Below are 6,502 nucleotides of genomic sequence, written 5' to 3' on the forward strand. Positions count from 1 at the left end.
TTCTTATAATGTAACATCCACAACATTTCAGTTGATATGTAAACTGTTGTGTTTTGCTTGTTTATTGATATATTTTAATCAAACTTGGCCGATTTAGTTATTTTATACTAAGCTATTAATTTTACTTAAAAAATACACTTTATTAGTTTCTTTGTAGCAGCAAACCTATCCACCTAATGTTATTTAAATTACCTAATGTTACCAAATGTTATTTAAATTAATTTAATTGAAAATCAATTCAGACAAATGGAAATTTGCTTAGTCGGAAGGTTTGATGTGGCGGGGTTATTTTTATATTTCGATAAATATAATTCAAAATGCTTAAGTTAACAAACTCTAAACTATTTAAAACGTGCATTGCAACGTGACTAAAAAAAGCATCATTCAATTGGCATAATGTCAGGGGTGCGATTTGTGTATTCGACTAATATTTTTGTGCCAATGTTTGAAATGGTATGTATATATTTGGTTGTTTGAGAATTAATAATATCCTATAATTTTTATTTAAAATTTTTCCCTTTTAGCGAATACCCCATACAGGAAATAAGCTATTACCGTAGGTCTCATGGTAAGATCTGGACCCGGGAGCGATTTACTTTTTCGTTTTGAAGTCCCTAGAGGCCAAAAATCACCTCCGTTGAAATTCATATAGCCTCAGGGTGTCCAAAAAGTTCTGGGTCGGTTGAAAGTGTTACGAAATATTTAAAATACTAATCTTTGCACAAAGTTACATATAAGAAAATTCTAAATTTAAGCATAGGTTTATATGCATATAAAATAAAAGTGTTTTATTAGTAGAATACAATGCCACCAACCTGAACTCAAACGGACAACCGAGTCCAAAATGACAGCTATTCAAAGATGCATTGAATTTTGCCATGGTTTTATACGCTACCTACTCAGGGGGCGCTAGAAGTCGGAATAAAATTAATACCGTGTGCATAGGTCGATATGCACGTCAAATGTATTGTACATTATCATTATTAATTGTACATTATCATTATTGTACATTACTTTTAGTGAATACTATGCAGCAAATTTTAGCTCAAAATAACAACTTAGTAAAAAATGGCAGTCGTACAAAGGCTCAAAATGACAGATTCAAGAAGTTTTTGAACGGCTGCCATTTTTTACTCCGTTTGTGTTCAAATTTGTGACATTGTATTTTACAATGTGTGTGTGTAATTTTACAGTAGGCCTTTTCTGTATACAGTTATTGTGCATGTTTAAAAAGAAGAAAGATTCTTGATGAAGAAGAAAGAAAATAAGTGACCACAAGTGCAAACAGTTTACAATTTTGATTCTCTAAATTTGTATTTTTTAACACATCTTTTAGTAGTACTTTCAGAGAAAATAGCAATTTTCTGCATGGATCTTGTGTGCTGAAAACAAATCAACAGAGTAACTGTCCCTTTAACTTTTGCCCACAGACTATTGCAAGATATTGTGGTCCCCCCAATCAACCCCAATTATTGACATAACACACATAGTGAGTGTTTCTAAGAGTAAATTTAGAGGTCTTCAACCCTTAGGTGAGCTAGGGCGAGGGTGAGCTGTTATTTGCGATGGAAGTTAGAGATGTTTGCAAGCTCAGTTCTGTACACAGACACTGGGTCAAGGTCTATATTTGCCATCTGATATCCGTCAAGATATCATCCTTGTCATGTTCTGGAATCTACCAACTGACGGTCAGGATGATCTACGTATCATACTAACAAGCAACTCCAGTTACATAAAATAATATAATTCGCGTCAAAAATATTCATTTTTCTTAATAAATTATTGTATTTTATTAGTGGAATAGATTCAAATCAAGTTTCGACTGCATTTAAACTATGCCTTTGGTACTGTCAATAAGTCTTGGAACCGAACCAATACTAATCCACTAACACTCAACCCTTACATTTTGTACACACTGATCCCTTTATTTTGTTCTATGGTTAATACAAAGTTTAATTCTCGTTTACTTTTTATTAAGGGGTCAATGCCTTAAATAATGTATAAACTTACCTGTAATAATTTCATTCCAACAAATATTATAATTCAGAAAATCAAATAATGTTTCTTTTGGATTTTTGTGATATACAGTAACGCCTTTAATTAGTTTTCAGTTTTTTCCACACTTTTGTAAGAGTCATCAAAATGCAGTAGATGTGATACTTATTTCACCTTACTTCGTTCACCTACACCTGCAAAAGTAAAAATAAAACTTTTCTTTATTGCTTACTCATTCAGCATTGTTGGACCACTAAAGATGTAACCGGGTGTGCCAACTTCTCAACAATAAAGCAATACCAACCTGACAACTGTAAACATCCCAAAATATCTCGGCTAAACATTCGCCGTGAACAAAATGATCTATTCAAGATTGAGATTCCAAGTCGATATAAGTTTGGCAAGGCAATCACAGTTTCTCGGCTTGTCGCTTGTCCATCCATTTTGAAAAAACAATTGCTACATATTTTAAAACCAATATTTAACAATATATAGGTATTTAAAATGATTAATTTATGGTATTTAAACCTTCTGACAATATGTGATTAGTCTTTGACTTGATATAAAACTAATGCAAACACCGGTATCATGGTGCTTTTGATACTAACAGTATTTACTTGGTTCGTCAATTAAGAAATATTCATTTATTTATAATACTTTTCGATTGATTTATCACATTGTTTACTTGACACCTTGGTGGCAAGGTTTTGTAGCTTCGATCCATGCGTCAGTATAACGAACAATTAAAATAATATCCAACATAAGTACCTAATTATTATTATTATTATTTGTATTATTATTATTTGAGACAGCTATGCATACCTAGGTACGTAGGATAATCTGTTACTGCTTAAGATAAGCTATTTCTTTAGCAAGCACAGTTTATTTGTTAAAATCCAAATGATCAAGGACGGCTGGGCCCAGTTTCGAACAGTCTAAACCTACCTTTTCTCTTTCTCAGGATAGATGCAGTCTTTGTCTGCGACGTAAACATCAACAATATTAGTTACAGATGAGCCACACACTGAAATACAACCGTGGGTTGGCCCTCCTCCAACTGTGTCCCCCAGGTGGGACGCTGCATTTCCTCAGACGCATCAGCTGATCAGCTGTTACACACCGTACCAGCTGTTGCTGTTATATAGGGCACATTGTTGTGCATGTCAACAAACTACTTTGAAAGCAACAGGGGTATAATGGGTACGATATGTAGAGTTAAGAGAGTTGTATTTAAAGCTGCCATTGGTAAGAGACTTCAAGCGACTTAATGTTCAAAATTAGATGTAATAAGGCTCGAGTTTCCTTTATATTGCTTTTATAATCGAAATAAACTATACCGAGCCATGACTCGACCCCCGGTACTCACAATTAAAGTGGCATTAAGTGTCTTATACTACAACACAACTCACTAACCTGATAGTATGTGTGATGTTGTTGATATGAGGCTGTAACAACTCTAAGTGACAAACTGATAGAAGGAACAGTTCACAGCTCACCTACACTGAGGTCAAAACAATCATCTACAGACACTGTCGCGTGGGCCTAGTGTGTGTGACCTCTGCTTCTTATAGATCAGATCGAACGGATACTGTATATACTTATATTTAAACGTAAGCCATCTCTTGATTTCTACTTACAAATAAATTCTGTAATAGTATAATACTCAACAAGGCCGGAAAGTACCTGCTACGGTTACAGAGTACCGTATGAGTCGTGATCGATACTTTCGTCGCACTACCAATAACAAATATAGAGGATAGTAAAATATAACCAGAACATACATCACAACACATTTCAATGCGACGTTTTAACATAAGTTTCAACTGTTTATAGGCCTAATCTTTAGCTGATTACCTTCCTGTTCACCAAGAACGGCTATGCCGGATGGGTTGTGTCATAATAAAAAAGAAAGAAAACAAACATACAATACTCGTTGCTTCGTCTAGAGTTAACTGAAGAAACTAACTAGGCCCATTGCCTTTTCAAAAAGAAATGTTGCATGAATGATTGGTTAGTTTACCGGTGTCTACATTACTTTACCGGTCTATTTACACTTACTTTACCGCCTTTATTGTCTACAATGAGTACAAGAACTAACTACTGGGAGACGAAGTAGTATATTTTGTCACTAGGGCCTAAAGTGACTATTCGAACAGAGCTCAAGTTTAGTAACTGATTCAATCGTTTCGTCTATTACGAGTTATTATACTATCGATATGTTGAACTATTTACAATAAGGCAGTTTACAATTGACTACAGTTGATTAAACAATCGATTCACACTTTCGATGCATGAAATTGTTTACAGTCGAAATTTACAACTGAGTTGACAACCAACAGCTTATTTTTACTCTCTAGGGGCTAAAAACGCTTTTTACTCCCTAGAGAGTAAAAATGGTCCTTTAGACCAGCTACGTATGAATTAAAAAAAACTGCTGTTTTTACTGCAGTATGACGAAAAAGCCATTAAATTTATTTGAGGTTTTTTTTACCCCCTACATGATCACTGATCAGTTCTCCTCTGTTATTGGAAATAGATTTCCCAACCAATAAAGATAGGTTATAATTTTAATATAATTTTATTTGAAAGAGACGATTTGTACTCATAATTTATTTAATTTAATGATGATTTCCATCAACACCATACCAAATTCAGAAACAACTACGGGAACCTGTGCTATTTCGCACGAAAGTAAGATTTAACTCTCTTCTAATTTTAAATAACCCATTGAAATAGAAAATTAATCGAGGTAATAATACAAAATTATGTACAACTAAGCTTAAATTTACTGCTTACGAATTCGCACTTGAAAATTACAATTACACTTTTACTGTTAATCATTTACTTTTATAAAAAACCTCGCGGTACCGAAGCATTTAGAAGCTTTTTTCCATGGGGGCGTCAGGCTTTGAATGTTCTAGCGTTACTTTTGTAAATGATTTTCGTGTCGAAAACTTTACTTTTACCATTCGCATATATAATTTACACACAATTCCAGTTTGTTTCTCAGTCGTCAATATGCAAATACATGCCTAAAATTAGTTTTCCCGATTGGACGAACACCTTAGCATTATTGGCCATACAAATTCTGTTTAAAATTAACGAATTTTCCCACTGACTTTTATTTTCTCCTTCTAGACCATAGTATATGTAGAAAGTATTGTTTTGAACTGTCTTTAGCTGGTAAAACTTTAAAATTCAATAATAAATCAACCTTCAAATCTGAGGGTCGCTGCTTCGATTCCAAGCCAGATAGTTTCCAGATGCAGATGCTATTTGTCATTGGGCTATGAATTAATTATGTTATCGGACAAAAAGGTAGACGTTAGATAATAACAAGACCAGGGTTTGGACCGTTCCCTTTCAAAAAGTAAAAATGCCGTTTGCGTTGAAAACACGCAAAATAACAGGTATAATGATTATCATCCTTCAAAACTGAATAATATTTACTTTAACCTCCAATTCTTCACTTCTATTAACGTTCAAATATGCCCATTAGCAAATCTACACACCAAGACGCGTTTTTGATCTATAACATCCCCGCAAGATAATAGTGTAAAACAAAAAAGCTTTATCGGGAATAAAAATTAAATGTAGCGTATTTTATGTATAGCAAGAACTTTGTTTTGGTTTTCGAAATACAGTATTGTAGGTTTCGCCATATCACACTACGGCGATAATCATAGATACCTCTAATACACCTCTGTGTACAAGATACATCTACCCGTGGATAATTATCATAGTAGTCAATCATTATATCTTACCTGGAGTCTCCATGTTTTCTGTTTTGTCATTGTTTCTAGAGCCAAAGTTACATAAGTATTAATAATTGCCATTAGCTAATGTAATATAATCCAATAATGTTATCTGCATTATGTAGAGTACTGTATTTTGTTGTGAAATTGTAGAAGGCTCAATGTTTTGTAAATTGTCATTATTCTTGTAGCTAGCTAACTATTGATGTTTTGCTTATTTCAATCAATACAGTTACAATGTTTTTATACATCAATCGCATGTGCTTATTACAGAAGTCAATGGTAGTGTAGTACTGTACTTCCTGGCCCATGATGCAATCGGGAAAGCGGCGATGGTCATAAGTTTGTAGCGACTCTTTTGCAGGCGCTGAAACAATCTCAAACGAGCAATTTGATGTAAATTAGTGTTTAAACAACTATGATGGTGACTCTGTAAATATTAGTTAAACTATTGTACCAAGAGCTATTTCAAAGAAATTGTTTATTACAAATCATTACTAGCGTAATTCAGTTGGTTTTAAGTATTCTACCAAAGATACTATCGGATCTAATCATAATCATACTGTTATGATACTACAAAACCACTTACTACTTACGATGATATTTAGAAACTCACTCTCTTATCATATGTCATAGACTTATTACACTTATGGCTTGTGGTGCTTAGTTTGTGGAGAGGTAAAAAAAAATAAAACTCAAGCCTAATTATCTCTGATTCCTATAATTATAAAATACTGAAGTACAAAATATGT

Source organism: Macrosteles quadrilineatus, unplaced genomic scaffold (assembly GCF_028750875.1).
Source record: "Macrosteles quadrilineatus isolate MER2022 unplaced genomic scaffold, UCM_ALF_1.0 Scaffold_19__1_contigs__length_3004403, whole genome shotgun sequence".
In the NCBI taxonomy this organism is placed as follows: domain Eukaryota; kingdom Metazoa; phylum Arthropoda; class Insecta; order Hemiptera; family Cicadellidae; genus Macrosteles; species Macrosteles quadrilineatus.